This window comes from Meles meles, chromosome 8, assembly GCF_922984935.1.
Source record: "Meles meles chromosome 8, mMelMel3.1 paternal haplotype, whole genome shotgun sequence".
Lineage (NCBI taxonomy): Eukaryota > Metazoa > Chordata > Mammalia > Carnivora > Mustelidae > Meles > Meles meles.
The window spans coordinates 52,485,292-52,502,826 of NC_060073.1; positions in this window are offsets into that span (position 1 = coordinate 52,485,292).

Here is a 17,535-nt window from a genome sequence, read left to right on the forward strand (position 1 = left end):
AGACCTGATTTGTGACCCAGGATGTGATCTATTCTGGAGAATGTTCCATGTGCACTAGAGAATAAGGTGTATTCTGTTGCTTTGGGATGGGATGTTCTGACTATATCTGTGATGTCCATCTGGTCCAGTGTGTCATTTAAGGTCTTTATTTCCTTGTTAATCTTTTGCTCCCCTGTCCCACGGTCTGTCTTTCTGTCACTTCAGATTCACTTCTCCACATGTTCTACCTTTCAGAAAGTGGTGGATTTTCTGTTCCTGTAATTGCTGCTCTTCTTCTCTTCAATCTCCTGTTGAGTTTGTAGGTTAATAAGTACACAGTTAATAAGTAGCAGAACTGGTGAGAGGACTTTCAGGGAAGGCTTCCAGGGGCTGGGCCAACACCTGAGTGAGTCCTGGGCAGATGATACTGATCAAGAGGAAAGGGGAAGGCAGTTTGGTCCCCCATGGCTAGGTCTCAGCTTGTTTGCAGTGACCACATGTCTCCTTGGGGTTCTGTTGCTGATCAGCCCACACTGGGCTCAGAAGTTTTGTGGAACCCTGGATCTGCCTTGGCCTCTACATCCCACACTGCCTTAATGAGCATCTTCTTGGCCTGGTGTGGAGCGGGAACTTGTGGGTAGTAGCTGCAGTCAAGGCCGTTGACATTTACATTTATTCATGGGCTGAACTCCTGACTTCCTCGGTGTCTCTCTTATTGAAAATAATTTAATTACAAAGCAATTTAATCCCATAATTTCCATAATTTAATTAAATAATATAAATTAATATAATAATTTAATAATTTATTTATAATAATATATAAATATAAATAATATTTATAATAATGTAATAATTTAATTACAAAGCAATTTAATTACATGGTCATTATTACACATGTAATGGGAAGACAAACAGAGAAACTGGCTCTGGTTGCTTGTTCATTTTGGAGGAAATTACTCTTAAAAGGATTCTTGTTCATCTTTTGTATACGAAAAGTCAAGATTTTTCTCCTGGGAAAAGCAGGTTCCTTGATACTCTGCATAAGAGATCAAAGGACTTGAAGGATTTGGTAGTTTGGTAGCAGGTGACGACCTAGAGGGGGCCCATCCACTTGGTGAAAAGCAGGGATGGGAGAAGAATCTCCAGTGAGAATCCCCCAGAAGCAGGGTCATCTAGGACATGTAAGAACAGGGATTCTCCTGCTGATTTTAAGTGGTCTTGTGTGCCATGTAGAACTGGAGCCCCTTCGCTAGTACCTTGTGTTAAGATAGTCTTTGGGGAAATCAAGGAAAAGGGACGGTGTTTCATATTTGTGTTTATTAGTAACAGAGAAGGGAATAACTGCAGAAAGTGGGATGCCAGGAAACCGACTGGCAGGAAGAGGAAATTATAGTAAACATGAGAACTAGGCAACTGGAAATTTGTACCAGTGTTGCAGGAGGGCATTGGAATTTGTTTATATATATTTTGTTTACATATTAGTATATTTGCTGTATGCTTTTCCTCAGTATATAGGATGAAGATTTCAGCCATTTTTATTTAAATGTAAGGCCAAAAGATGTAGGGATCCAAAGATGGCAGATATCTATGCATATCACTTTGAAGTCTGCTTTTACCATTTAACATCCTTCCATTTCAATAAATACTCATCTTTGCCTCATTTCAAGGGGCCTGTGTAATATCTATATGGAGATACCATAGTTGACCCACCTGATCACATAGCCAAGTCTTAATCTTAACTTCAACTACATGTGGGGTTTTTTTTGTTGTTGTTGTTTGTTTGTTGGGCATCTGTTTGTTCCATTTTAATTAAAAATTTTTTAAAATTCAAGCATAATTAATATATAGTGTTATATTATTTTCGGGTGTAAAATATAATGATTCAGCATTTAAAAAAAAAGATTTTATTTATTTATCAGAGAGAGAGAGGGCACACAAGCAGGCAGAGTAGCAGGCAGAGGCAGAGAGAAAAGCAGGCTCCATGCTAAGCAAGGATCCCAATGTGGGACTTGATCCCAGGACCCTGGGATCACAACCTGAGCTGAAGGCAGCCGCTTAACTGACTGAGCCACCCAGGCATCCCTGACTCAATATTTCTATACATTATTCAGTGCTCATTACAGTAAGTGTACTCTTAATCCACTTCACCAATTTCAACCCCCACCCACCTCTGGCATCCACCAGTTTGTTCTCTAAATTTAAGAGTCTGGGTTTTTTGTTGTTGTTGTTGTTGTTCTTTTTTGTTTGTTTGTTTGCTTTCTCCCTTTTTCCTTTGCTTTTTTGTTTCTTAAATTTCATATATGAGTGAAATCATACAGTACTTGTGTTTCTCTGACTGACTTATTTCACTTAGCATTATATCCTCTGGATCTATTTATGTGGTTACAAATGGCAAGATTTCATTCTTTTTATGACTGAGTAGTATTCCATTGTGTGTGTGTGTGTGTGTGTGTGTGTGTGTGTGCATATGTGTGTGTATATGTGTGTGTGTGTGTGTGTGTGTGTATACCACTTCTTTATCCATTCATCTATCCATTTATCCATTCATCTATGGATGAACACTTCCACATCTTGGCTATAGTAAATAATGCTATAATAACCATAGGGGTGCATACATCTTTTGAATTAGTATTTTCATTTTCTTTAGGTAAATAACCAGTAGTAGAATTATGGATCATATGGTAATTCTATTTTTAACTTTTTGAGGAACCTCCATACTCATTTTCACAGCGGCTGCACTGGCTTCCATTCCCACCAATAGGGCGCGAGGGTTCCTTTTCCTTCACAATTTTAGCTGTGTTTTTATAATAGTTAGACATGCTCATAGGTTGAAGAGCCAACTAATTCTATAAAATTTGCTATGAAAAATAGCAGTCAGTCCCTACCCACTCTTCCTCTTTGCCTGGGAGCAAATGTAATGACTTTCATCTCCTTTGTAGCTAATTATTTTGGTATTTACCCCTGTGGCTCTAAAAAGCTGCCTACTATTTGCTACTTGTTGATTTTTTGTCTTAGGAATTTTCTTTTTAAGTGAGCTCCATGCTGGGTGTTGAACTCATGACCCTGAGATCAAGACCTGAACTGAGATCAAGAGTTGGACACTTAACTGACTAAGCAACTCAGGCACCCCTCATCTTAGATGTTATTCCTTGATATGTTGCTATCATTTCTTGCTACAGAAATTGAGGATTTCTCCCTTTCCTCCTATATTCCCAGAACACATATGCATCTCTTCCATTCTCCTATCCTCTTGATAAAATGATATGGTAGTTTTAGTTAGATTAATATATAATATTGATGTTATTATAGTTATGTAAATGCTATTTTTTAAAATTTAAATTAGAGTTAACATATAGTGTAGTATTGATTTCAGGAGTAAATTTTAGTGTTTCATCACTTACATATAACACGCAGTGCTCATCACAACAAGTGCCCTCCTTAATGCCTGTCACCCATTAGCCCATTCCCCCACCTACCTCCAGCAACCCTCAGTTTCTTCTCTATAGTTAAAAGAGTTGCTTACAGTTTGCCTCCCTCTCTGTTTTTATCTTATTTTAGTCTTCCTTCCCTTTCCCTATGTTCATTTGTTTTGTTTCTTAAATTCCGCATATGAGTGAAATCATATATTTGTCTTTCTCTGACTTATTTCACTTAGCATAATATACTCTAGTTCCATCCACGTGGTTGCAAATGGCAAGATTTCATTCTTTTTGATGGCTGAGTCGTATTCCATTGTGTGTATATGTACCACATCTTCTTTATCCATTCATCAATCAGTGGGCATCTGGGCTCTTTCCCTAATTGGGCTATTGTGGATAGTGGTGCTATAAACATTGGGGTGCATGTGTCCCTTTGAATTAGCATTTTTGTATCCTATGGATAAATACCCAGTAGTACTATTGCTGGGTCATACGGTAGTTCTATTTTTAACTTTTTAAGGAACCTCCATACTGTTTTCCACAGTGACCACACCAACTTGCATTCCTACCCACAGTGTAGGAGGGTTCCCCTTTCTCCGCATCCTCGCCAACATCTGTTGTTTCCAGAGTTGTTACTTTTAGTCATTCTGACCAGTGGAGGGGGTATCTCATTATGGTTTCGATTTATATTTCCTTGATGCTGAGTGATGTTGAGCATTTTTTTCATGTGTCACTTCACCATTTGCATGTCTTGTTTGGAGAAAAGTCTGTTCATGTCTTCTGCGCATTTCTTAATGATTATTTGGTTTTTGAGTATTGTGTTTGATAAGTTCTTTATAGATTTTGGGTACTAGCCCTTTACCTAATATCACTTGCAAATTTCATATCCCATCCCAGGAGTTGCTTTTTAGTTTTGTTCGTTGTTTCTTTTACTGTCCAGAAACTTTTTTTATCTGGATGAAGTCCCAATAGTTCATTTTTGCTTTTGTTTCCTTTTCCTCTGGTGACGTGTTCAGTAAGAAGTTGCTGCATCGGAGGTCCAACAGGTTGCTGCCAGTGTTCTCCTCTAGGATTTTGATGGTTTCCTGTCTCACATTTAGGTCTTTGATCTATTTGAGTTTATTTTTGTGTGTTGTGTAGGAAAGTGGTCTAGTTTCATTCTTCTGCATGTTGCTGTCCAGTTTTCCCAACATAATTTGTTGAAGAGACTGTCTTTTTTCCATTGGAAATTCTTTCCTGCTTTGTTGAAGATTAGTTGACCTTAGAATTGAGGGTTTATTTCTGAGTTCTGTATTCTGTTCCATTGATCTGTGCATCTATTTTTATGCCAGTACCATACTATCTTAATATAGCTTGAAGTCTGGGACTGTAATGCCTCCAGTTTTGTTATTCTTTTTCAGTGTTACTTTGGCTATTTGGGGTCTTTTCTGGTTCCATACAAATTTTAGGATTTTTTGTTCTAGTTTTGTGAAAAATGGTGGTATTATTTAATCACAATTGCATTGAATATACAGATTACTTTGGGTAGCATAGACATTTTACCAATATTTGTTCTTCCAATCCATGAGCATGAAGTGTTTTTTCCATTTCTTCATGTCTTCTTCAATGTCTTTCACAAGTATTTTATAGTTTTCAGCATACAGATCTTTTACCTCTTCGGTTAGGTTTATTCCTAGGTATTTTATGGTTTTTGGTATAATTGTAAATGGGATTGATCCCTTGATTTCTCTTTTCACTGCTTCATTATTGGTTTATAAAAATTCCACAGTTCCTCTTTTTCTTTTTTTTTAAAATGGCTATTTATTTGAGAGAGAGAGAGAGAAAACGAGAGAGAGAGAGATCATCAAAGGGGGTATGGTCAGAGGGAGAAGCTGATGCCCCGCTGAACAGGGAGCCCAACATGGGACTTGATCCCAGGGCTCCAGGATCATGACCCAAGCCAAAGGCAGTTGTTTAACCAACTGAGCCACCCAGGTGCCCAATTCCACAGTTGGAATGTTGACTTTATATCCTGTGACTTTGCTGAATTCATGTATCAGTTCTAGCAATTTTTTGGTGGAATCTTTTGGGTTTTCTACATAGAATATCATGTCATCTGCAAAGAGTAAAAGTTTGAGTTCTTTGTAAATGCTACTGATAGCTGCATAGTGTAGTAAAATATGATGGATTGTCCTTCCCTCCCAAATTTTCTTTTCTCTGGAGTTGTCTTGTATTGCAGTTTGGGGTGTATAGAAAGTAAACTCTGAGATGGAGCTTCGTGTATTGGATATTTATTAGGGAGTACACTTAGGCTCAACACCTGTGTATAGAGAGGAAGAGGACAGGGATGGGGATTTGGGAGAGAGAAGCCAGGCTGCCATGTAGGCATGAGCACAGCCTTGACTGATGCCATGGGCACTCTGGAGCTAGAGTGGTCCTTCAGAATGACCCCCTTGGAGTTTCTTTGTTTAGTTTCCTTGAGTTAATCACTATTTAACCCCGAACCCTTGGCTGGTTGTCAAAAATCTCCTCTTAATGCATTAGTTTGTACCAGACATTCAATGCGTTCCCATCCTCTTAAAGAAGTCTATTCTATCCCTGGGCCTGCTTCAGACTGGACTGGTAGCTACCTGAGGCCCACTGTTATCCTGGGCTCTCCTCTTACCATCACCCTGGCTGTAGGATGTCCCACTGTGCAGAGGTTGTGGTTATTATACTTTTCTGTATTGAATATTCTGTTTTCTTGGGTCCCATGCCTTCCTTTTTCTTTATTCCCTTATTTTAGTGGAACATATTTTCCAGTAACATCCCTAGGAAGTAATGGGCTATATATTTTTCAAGACCTTACATATATGAAAATGTTGTTATTCTGTTCTTACAAATTCCTAGTTTGGAAAAATATAGACTTCTAGCTTGGAAATACTTTTTCTTAATTTTATATTATTTTTTATTAACATATAGTGTATTATTTGTTTCAGTTCTGTGATTCATCCATCTTATGCAATTCTCAGTGCTCATACTTTTTCTTAATTTTAAATGCATTGCTTCATGCCTTCTAGTTTCCAATGTCACTGCTGATAAGTCTAAAGCTACTCTGATGTCGGACCCTTGTATGAGACCTGTGTTTCCTTTCTGGAAGCTTGTGGGATCTTTTTTTGTTTCTGATGTTGAAATTTGCCGAAGTATGTGTGTTTTCATCCATTGTAGGCACTTAATAGGCCCTTTCAATTAATTTGGAAATTCATGGGCTTCATTTCTGGGGAATTTTCCTAAATTATTCCTTGGATGTTTCCCTCCTTCTTTTTCTGTTTTCTCTTCCTGGAATGTCTGTTGCTGAGATGCTGAATGTTATGTCCCTCATCTTTTTTTTTTTTTTTTTTTAAGATTTTATTTATTTATTTGACAGGCAGAGATCACAAGTAGGCAGAGAGGCAGGCAGAGAGAGGAGGAAGCAGGCTCCCCATTGAGCAGAGAACCCGATGTGTGGCTCGATCCCAGGACCCTGGGATCATGACCTGTGCTGAAGACAGAGGCTTTAACCCACTGAGCCACCCAGGTGCCCCTGTTCTGTCCCTCATCTTACCACTCACTCATTTTTCCATCTTTTTGTCTTTGTTTTTGTGAAGATTTCCTCAGTTTCATCATTTAGCTCTTTTCTAGTAGGTTTTTAAAATGAAACACAGCACACAAAAAACATGCAGCAATCACAAGCATGCATTCAGATCAGCGAATTATCACCACTGAAATGGGAGATACTTGCATGACTCCCACCCAGGCCAAGGAATGGAACTCATAACTACCACTCTGCAGCCCTCACACACCCCTGCCCCAACACCCACAAACGATCGCTATCCTAACTTCTAACACCATAGATCAATTTTATTGTTTCCAGTGGTTTTCAAACCATATATATATCGATAGATCTCTCTCTCTCTCTCTCTCTATATATATATATATAGAGAGAGAGAGAGAGAGAGAGAGATAGATAGATACACACACATCTATATATGTATGTAGGAGGGGAATTGCTGGTACACACTGTATGTGTCAAACTCCTTTCCAGAGTGGTTCTGTCAGTGTTCACACCCACCAGCTGGGTGCAAGTACCTTCCTTTCTCTGCATCCTACACTATACTTGTTATTGTCAGTCTTTTTATTTTTAGCCATTCTGGTAGGAGTGCAGTGGTATCTCATTGTGGTTTTAATTTGCATTCCTGTGATGACTGATAATATCTAGTACATTTTCATATGTGTAGGGGCTACTTGGATATCCTTTCTGATGAAGTGCTCATTCAAGTTTCTTGCTCATTTTTTTTTAAAGACTTTATTTATTTGACACAGAGAGAGAGAGAGAGAGAGAGAGCACAAGCAGGGGGAGCGATAGGCAGGCAGGCAGAAGAAGAGGGAGAAGCAGGTTCCCCACTGAGCAAGGATGCAGGACTCAGTCCCAGGACCCTGGGATCATGACCTGAGCCGCAGGCAGCAGCTTAACCAATCGAGCCACCCAGGCGCCCTAGCTCATTTTTTTTTTTAATTGATTTGTCTTTTTCTTACTGACTTTTAATTGTTCTTTATGTATTCTGGATATGACTATTAGTTGTTAATAGATACTGTAATATCTTCTTCCCTTTTGTGGTTTACCTTTACTCTGTTAAGGGTGAATTTTGAGAAAAAGAAAAATAGTGAGTTTTGTGTATGTGGTCAGAGCACCTGAATTCTACTCTTATAGCAAATTTCCAGTATACAATACAGTGCTATTAACTACAGTCATCATGCTGTACATTAGACCTCTAGACTTATTCATCCTACTTAACTGTAACCTTCTACTCTTTAACAATCCCCCCATTTCTCCCACCTCCCTGCCTCTGGTAACCCACCATTTTACTCTCTGCTTCTCTGTGTTCAATGTTTTAGATTCTGCATACAAATGAAATCGCAGTATTTTTAGTTCTGTGTCTGGCTTATTTCACTTAGCATGATGTCCTCCAGGTTCATGGGTGTTATCACGAAAGGCAGGATCTCCTTATTTTTTAAGGCTGAATAATATTTTCATTTTATATGTATATATAGAAGATGCAACAGAAGGGGCGCCCGGGTGGCTCAGTGGGTTAAAGCCTCTGCCTTCGGCTCGGGTCATGATCCCAGCGTCCTGGGATTGAGCCCCGCATCGGGCTCTCTGCTCAGCGGGGAACCTGTTTCCTCCTCTCTCTCTCTCTCCCTGCCCCTCTCTGCCTACTTGTGATCTCTATCTGTCAGATAAATAAATAAAATCTAAAAAAAAAAAGAAGAAGAAGAAGATGCAACAGAAGACAGAGCACGAGATGAAGAAATGGTTGTAGGAGTGGGTGAAGAAGAACGAGAAACAGAAAAGAAACCTATAGCTGAAAGAGATGAATTGTAAATTATACCCCCACCACTTTGATCCTGTGTAGAGAGGGAAGGTGAAATTTAAGTCAGTTCTTTTGGGAGAGACTTGCCCTTGTGCCAATGACTATGGCCAAGAAGATAGGATGTGCTAGTTTATATAAACCAGTTAGGGCCCACTTCTGGAAATGGAATGGGGATCCGTTTTCCAAAGCATATGGTTGTGTAGGAGAGAGGTAGAGGGATACCTGAATGAATGAAAATCTATGCGTTGTTAGGAGGAGATAATAGATAAGGGATGCTTGAGAGGCAAACAAAAATGCCTTACTACATTTTCAAGTGAGCACAATGATCTTTGACCTTGACTATGTTTGGAACCCCTGCAGCAGAAACAGGTGTTGCCAGAAGTTGCCCCAGTTCAGTAGGAACTAAATAACTCTTTCTGTGATAGATTGGTTTATTTGGTCATCAGCAGTGACTTCCAAGTCCCTGTGGTATCCCTTTGAGCCCTGCTAAAAAAAAAACAGCATAAACAGCTCTTCTTAGGCCTCCTTGCAGCTAGGGTCCTGAATGTGACCTACATTCTGCTGGTGAGACGGAATTATGGGAGATTTGAAAAGTAGGAGTGAAGCAGAGGCTGTTTTCCATTTGCTTTTGGCCTTGTTTTTGCTCATAAAGTTGGAGAAATAATTCCATAGGTGTTGAGAAGCAGATACTATGATGGTAACTTCCTTATCTTGATTCTTGAGAAGTAACTTTCCCAAGTTTGCATAGATAAGAAGTGACAGAGTTCAGGCTCAGGTGTCTGAACTCACAGCTATTTGGAGAGTTCTTGAGGCTTGCTGGGGTTGTGCAGAAGTAGCGGCTTCCCTGGCAAATCAGGGCTGGTGTCCTCCAGGAATTCCTGAAGGCTCAGCCTACAGCATATGCTTCTTGCTCTTCCAAGCATTTTGTAATTTCTATATACTTCTGGAGACATTTCAGTATCTTGCATAAAAAGGGAAACACCCTTCTGGGATCTAAATGGAGCTAGCTTATCTCCAGAAATTCCAGGTTTCCTAATTACAGTCATGCCATGGGTATGGATTAATAACCGGGTTTCTCCCAACAGGCAGGGGCAAGTACCTGTGCTTTGGCACAGCCATAGAACAACTCAAATAGAAGAGGGACTTAGGAAATAGGCACCAGCCGGGCTTGGCTTCTGTGGGTCCTGCCTCTACCAGGTGTGGGAAGAGGATCTCTCTCACTGTGTACCCCTCTGTGCCAGAGCCTGTACTCAGCCCATCACAGTCTCATCTGCAACTAACTTTAACCCTGCAAAGCAGGTATGCTTGCCCTCAGTTTACAGATGGGAAAACTGAGACTCTGACCACGATCTCACAGATAACACAGGACAGGATCAGAGTTAACATTCAGGGCTATCTCCACACTTGGCTTACACACATTTACATTTTTTAAAATCTTCTCTCTTCTTAATTATAAAAGTAATACCTTTTCAGGGCTCCTGAGTGGCTCAGTTGGTTCCAACTTTTGCTTTCAGCTCAGCTTATGATCTCAGGGTTGTGAGATCAAGCCCTGCATGGGGCACCACACTCAGCAGAGGGGTCTGCTTGAGAGTCTCACTCCCTCTCTCTGGCCCTGCCCTCGACTCTCTCTCTAATAAATAACTAAATAAATAATCTTCAAAAAAATATAAGTAATACATGATCACTGTAGAAACTTTGTCATCATCCTTCTGGTGTCATGGTAATGAGATGGAAGCAAGGGCTACTTTTTCTACAAATGTATTTACGTAACTGTGAAGTCCCTGCTTCTGTTGCATATGCTGCCCAGTTTTTTTTTTTTTTAAGATTTTATTTATTTATTTGAGAGAGAGCATGAGCAGAGGGAGAGGGAGAAGCAGACTCCCCGCGGATGCAGGACTCCATCCCAGGACCCTGAGATCATGACCTGAGCAGAAGGCAGACACTAAACTGACTAAGACACCCAGGCGCCCCACTGCCCAGTTTTTGAGGTAAGATATATGAACTCTATTTTTTCCTTTTCTTTTTCTCTTTATTTTCCTTTTTTCCTGAACATTGACATGAACAATATTTTAGAAGTAAGAAGTAATTGACAAATTGGCTTGTGTTGACCAATAATAAATGAAAGGGCATTGTTAGTTATCTGCAAGAAAATTGCAGAATGGTTAAACAGATAATTGCAAGGAATCACAGGTCACACCTTAACTTGTTATCTTATTAATAGTCTCTATGAGCTAATTTAAAAGGATAATGGCATCTCTAATATATAATTTTATATGATAACTTTAAAGACTGACCTCTGTGTGTGTGTTGATTGTCCCATTCTCTTCCCACAGACTTTAGGCAATAGTTATTTGCCACAGGAATTAAAAACTTGTTATCTGTTGCCTCTTTTGCCTAAATTGGTCCAGGACAATAATTCACCATAATCAGGCGTTAACAATTCTGTGGCACTAGCAGAAATTCACTTATACTTTATGCTGAAGTTGAGCTATGAACAAACACTGAAAATTTCCATGATTTTCAAAAATGGTTGGGATCTAGACTTCATTCAATTTTCAGTTACTTTGGTGCTCATGATAATAAAGACCATCTCCACTCTAGTTCTTCTTCTCTCCCTTCTTCTTCTATGGCAATATTGTCACATGGCTCAACAATTAAAATGTATAAAGAGATAATCACTGAAAACCTCCCTCCCATTTTCAATCTCCATCTACCCAGTCACCTCCTTAATTTCTTTTATATCTTTCTGGATTCTTTGTGTGTATATAAACAAATATGAATGCGGATTGTTTTTCTTCCTTCTTTACACAGAAGGTAACAGAATATCCACTGTTCTGTACTTTGTTTTTCTCATTTCAAAGTATATCTTGGAGGGGCGCCTGGGTGGCTCAATCAGTTACACATCCAACTCTTGATTTCAGTTCAAATCATGATCTCAGGGTTTTGAGATCAAGCCTTGTATTGGGCTCTATATTGAGTGTGGAACCTGCTGAAGATTCTCTCTCTCCCTCTTCCTCTGCCCCCACCTAGCCCCTTCTGTCTGCTGCTTGCTCTCTCTTTCTCTCTCTCAAAAAATTGTATCTTAGAGATCTTTCCGTGTAAAACATATAGAGCTTCCTCATTCCTTTTTGTAGCTGCATAATGTTCTATTTTATGGATGTTGCAAAATTTCTGTTTCTAGCCACTTATTTATGAACATTTGAGTTGCTTCTATTCTTTTGCTGCTACAAACAGACTGCTGAATGGCTTTGTCCAGATGTCATTTTTCAGACATGAAAGTCAATCCATATTAAAAAGTTTATATATTTAATTTAAATAGATATTTTAAGATTGCTTTTTTAAAAAGATTTTATTTATTTATTTGACAGAGAGAGATAACAAGTAGATAGAGAGAGGGAAGCAGGCTCCCTGCTGAGCAGAGAGCCGGACGCGGGACTCGATCCCAGGACCCCAAGATCATGACCTGAGCCGAAGGCAGCGGCTTAACCCACTGAGCCACCCAGGTGCCCCTAAGATTGCTTTTTGTAGAACTTATGTCCTTGTACACTCCTACCACTAATATTTGAATGCCTATTTCCCTAGTCTTGCAAGGAGGGTGTGTTATCAACATTTGAATTTTTGTTTCATATGTTTAAGTTAAAGATTAATTTATGTTTCTTTTAATTCATATCCTTTGCCCATTTTCTTTTGGGTTACTGGTCACTATTATTCCTTTGTAATCTGATATGAAAACATTTCTCCAAGTTTATTGTTTGTTTGTTTTTTGATTTATGTTTTTAAAACATCAGAGTATATTTTTGGATGGTTGAATTTAGCAATCCTTTATGGCTTCTGGATTTTGGGTGATAGATTATTCCTCAGTACAAGATGAAAGGTATTTTCCCATTTTTCTTTTCATATTTTTGAAATTTTTAGAAAAGTTAAGTCTTTTATGCATTTGAAATTAACCCAGTGAGACATGAGGAATGGATTTAACTTCATTTTTGTCTAAGTGGCTAATCATTTGTCCTCATACCATTTATTTAGTGATCCATATTTTCAGCTTTATTACATTGTGTCTGTGTATGATTTTGCAACTGTTTTTGGAAATTATATCCTATCCATTAGCTGTCTGTCTGTGTTTATACCAACACTACACTGTTCTGATTACTGAGGCTTCATAGCATCTTTTAATATCTGGTAGTGCAGATCTACCTCCCCCATCATTGCTATTCTTTTCCACACTTTTTTGTCATTATTCTTGCCCCTTTCTTTTTCTAGGTAAACTTTAGAATCTGTTTATCTAGTTAAAAAAGAAAGCCTGTTGGGTCACTCACATTAAAAATTGTGATTAAGTTCTGGAGAACTGAAATTTTTGTGATGTTGAGTATTCCTATCCAAGAGCATGTTATATTTCTACTTGTTCAAGTTTTCTTTTGTTTAGTAATGTTTAAAATCTTTCTTCACATAGGACTTGACTATTTCTTGTTATGTTCATTCCAAGGTATTTAACTTTTTGTTGTTGCTATTAGAAAGAGTATTTTTTTCTATCACATCATTTATATTGAGAAAACTTGATTTCTGTATGTTGACTTTGGTCCCTATGTGTTTACTGAGCTTTTTTTTTATTATTATTACTTATAGTAGTTTTGCATTTGATTTTCTTAGATTTTCTAGGTATACAATTATATCACCTGCAACATGCCTCTCTTTCAAATTTCACACCTTTGATTTATTTTGTCTAGTTGATTTGACTAGTATGTCTTGTGGAGTGTTAAATAATAGTCAAGTGATCATCTTTGTCTTGTTTCAGAATCGAATACAAATCTTTCTAGTGTTTACCCATTGAGTTTGATGCTTGCTTTTGGACTGAGATAGATTTTTCTCACTAGAATTTTTTTCTCTAGAATTTCTCAAGAATGCTTATTTATTATTTATTTATTTATTTATAGAGGAGAGAGGAGGGGCAGAGGGAGAAGGAGAGACAGAATCTTAAGCTGGCTCTATACCCGGTGTGGAGCCTAACGACCCCAAGTTCATGACCTGAGCTGAGATCAAAAGTCACACTCTTAACCGACTGAGCCACTCAGGCAACCCAAGAATACATATTTAAAATGCTGTTTAGCATCTATAGAGGTGATCATATGATTTGCTACTTCAAATTTATTTATTACAATTGGTTATGTAAGTGGTGTGATTTTTTTTAAAGATTTTATTTATTTGACAGACAGAAATCTCAAGTAGGCAGAGAGTCAGGCAGAGAGAGAGAGAGAGAGAGAGGAGGAAGCAGGCTCCCCACGGAGCAGAGAGCCTGATGTGGACTCAATCCCAGGACCCTGGGATCATGACCTGAGCCAAAGGCAGATGCTTTAATCCACTGAGTCACCCAGGTGCCCCTAAATGGTGTAATATTAAACCATATTTGCATTCTGAAATGTATACTACTTAATTAAGATGCTTAATTCTAATTGCTAACTTTCCTTTAGGACTTTTATTGATGGTCGTAAGTGATACTGATTTAGAGTTTGTTTTTTTTTTTATGTGGGTGTACAATATTATCACATTTTGATTCTTTTTAAAAAGGTTTTATTTTTAAATAATCTCTGTACCCAATGTGGGACTCAGACTTACAACCCTGAGATCAAGAGTCCCATGATCCACTGACTGTATCAGGTAGGTTCCCTTCAAGTTTTGATATTAATGGTATACTTGCTTCATAGAAAAACTTGAACTTTTTCCCATGATTCTACAACAATTAAAAAACATTGGAAGGGGTGCCTGGGTGGCTCAGTGGGTTAAAGCCTCTGCATTTGGCTTGGATCATGATCTTAGGGTCCTGGGATCGAGCCCCACATCGGGCTCTCTGCTCAGCGGGGGAGCCTGTTTCCCCCTCTCTCTCTGCCTGCTGCTCTGCCTACTTGTGATCTCTGTCTGTCAAATAAATAAATAAAATCTTAAAAAAAAAAACTTTGGAATACTCCACTTTTTCTTCTTCTTCTTCTTTTTTTTTAAATGGGCAGCAAAACAAGTTTTGTTGAGTGATAAATTGTAAAGTGATAGTACAAGGCTCCCGAGGAGGGAGGGGACATGAGGGAGTTCCCCTGGAATATTCTACTTTTTAAAAAAGTTTGTTAGAATTTTGCTTATGAAATTACCTGGGCCTGCCTCATTTTTAAGAGGTAGAGTAACTCTTTGACAACCTTCTTTATTTTTTATTACAAATTAATCTCTATCACTTCTGTCTCTTCTAAGGCCAGTTTCGTGTGCATGACTCTTCTGCTATTTAGAAGTCTTGGATTTTTCTTCTTGAAGTTGCCTTTATAATTACAATTTTCTTTTTCTTTTTTATATTTATTTATTTATTTGAGACAGACAGAGAGAGAGTGCACAAGCAGGGGGAGGAGCAGAGGGAGAAGGACAAGCAGACTCTCCATTGAGCAGAGAGCTCAATGTGGGGCTCGATCAGGACACTGGGATCATGACCAGAGCCAAAGGCAGAGGCTTAACTGACCGAGCCACCCCCTGGACACCCCTAATTATAATTTTCTATGATGTCCTTCACCCTCCATTTCTTTAGATGGTATCTGTGACTTGTCTTCGTGAGAATAATAAAACTAGCTTATATCCTGATACAAAGCTCAGACAGGCAGCTGAGATAGTGGCAGCAGCAAGAAGAAAGGAAGGTGTCTATATGGGGGCAGCATTGAGACCCACAGTAACTGGCCCCACCCCCAGAGCCTGTTCCCGTGGTGTCAGCACAAATATTAACTCTGGCCCAAGGACCGGAACAGAAATTGCCCACTCTCAGGCAGCAAACTTTGTCAGTAAATTATTACAAAATCAAAGCAAGTGTATACATCCTGCAGTCAAGCATAGCAAGGAGTTATTAGAATTTTTTGAAGAGTTTAGAATCTCTGGTTTTTAAAACTGCTACAACACTGGGAAACAAGTATCCACAGGCTAAGAAATAGAAACCAAATACAAAAATTGTTCCATGAGGTGGAAAGGAATAATTCTTTTCTTTTCTTTTCTTTTCTTTTCTTTTCTTTTCTTTTCTTTCTTTCTTTCTTTCTTTCTTTCTTTCTTTCTTTCTTTCTCTCTCTCTTTCTTTGAGAGAGAGAACAAGCAGAGGGGTGAGGGAGAGGGAGAAGCAGACTCCCCACTGATCAGAGAGCCTGATGAGGGGCTCAATTCCAGGACCCAGGACCCAGGACCAGGATCATGACCTGAGCCAAAGGCAGATCCTTAACTAACTGAGCCACCCAGGGACCCCAAGAATACTATTTTCATATGAATCTTCAGATTAACCAATTATTAACAAGGAAGACAATTTTAAAATTAATTTTTCCTTATCAAAGATATGATGAATACATAAATAGGTGTTTTGAATTACATATAAATCATGAAGCCTCTTTTAGTTTCTTATATGACCTCCACAAATTACAGTAAATGTCAAAGGAAACATTGACATACCATTGTATAAACTTACATTTAAATTAAAGTCAGATTTACCCCCCCACAAAAAAGTCAGACTTACCCCAAAGTGATTTGTATGAAGAGTTAAATCTTTTTAGAAAAATTGTTCCACAAAAATTATAAGCTCTAAAATGTATATTTTAAAATAATTGATCAAAACCATATCCCAGTATGTTATAGCCTGTACAAATTCTCAGTAGACCCAGTAACAGTTGGATCAAACAGATGGATCCTTCTCAAAATTACAGATTATCAGAATTCATTTGTGACCTTTCATTTGCCGAGAATGACTGATGTCCTCTTAATTATATTGACTGAAAATGAAATTCCTAAAAGTATAAATTTGATGACCTCATACATGAATTTCTAGAAGAATGAGGCAGAAAAAAATCTTACGATCAAGATAGCATATTAATAAAGTACTTTTATTTATTGCACTATATAAAATTAGGTCCCTAACAAGTTCTTTTTTACAGTTTGTAAGCTCTTGTTATTTATGTATTGATATTACCCCTACTATGTTTTACAAGTATAAAATATTTTTGAAAGGGAGCTATGAGTTTGAGTCCCACCTTGGGTACAGAGATTACTTAAAAAAATGAAATCTTAAAAAAATATATTTTCAAAAGAAAACACTATTTTTAGCACCTTTAATGGAACTTTCCCCTTGTTTTTTGAATAAGGGGCCTTGCATTTTAATTTTGTGCTAAGCCCTGTAAATTATGTAACTGGTCCTGCTCATGAGGTTCCCTATGGAGGAAAAGCAGACAGGGAAGCACCAAAGATTTTTTTTTTAAAAAAGATTGTATTTTTTGAGAGAGAGAGAGAGAGAGCATGAGCACACTCATGCATATGAGCACACGCACACCATGAGCAGGAAGAGGGGCAGAGAGAAAGGGGGAGGGAGACGCAGATTCTATGCTGAGCAGAGACTCCAATGTGGAGCTCAAGGGGACACTGAGATCATGATCTGAGCAAAAGACAGGCACTTAACTGACTGAGCCACCCAGTTGTCCTATCGAAAGTTGTTTTTTTTTTTTAATTTTTAATTTTTTTTAAAGTTTTATTTATCTATTTGACAGACAGAGATCACAAGCAGGCAGAGAGGAAGGCAGAGAGAGAGGAAGGGAAGCAGGCTCCCCGCTGAGCAGAGAGCCCCATGCAGAGCTCAATTCCAGGACTCTGGGACCATGACCTGAGCCAAAGGCAGAGGCTTTAATCCACTGAGCCACTCAGGCGCCCCCCACCGAAAGTTTTTAAACAGGAATTGTCATATTTATATTTTGGAAGAGGTCTTAAGGATGGATTTTTAG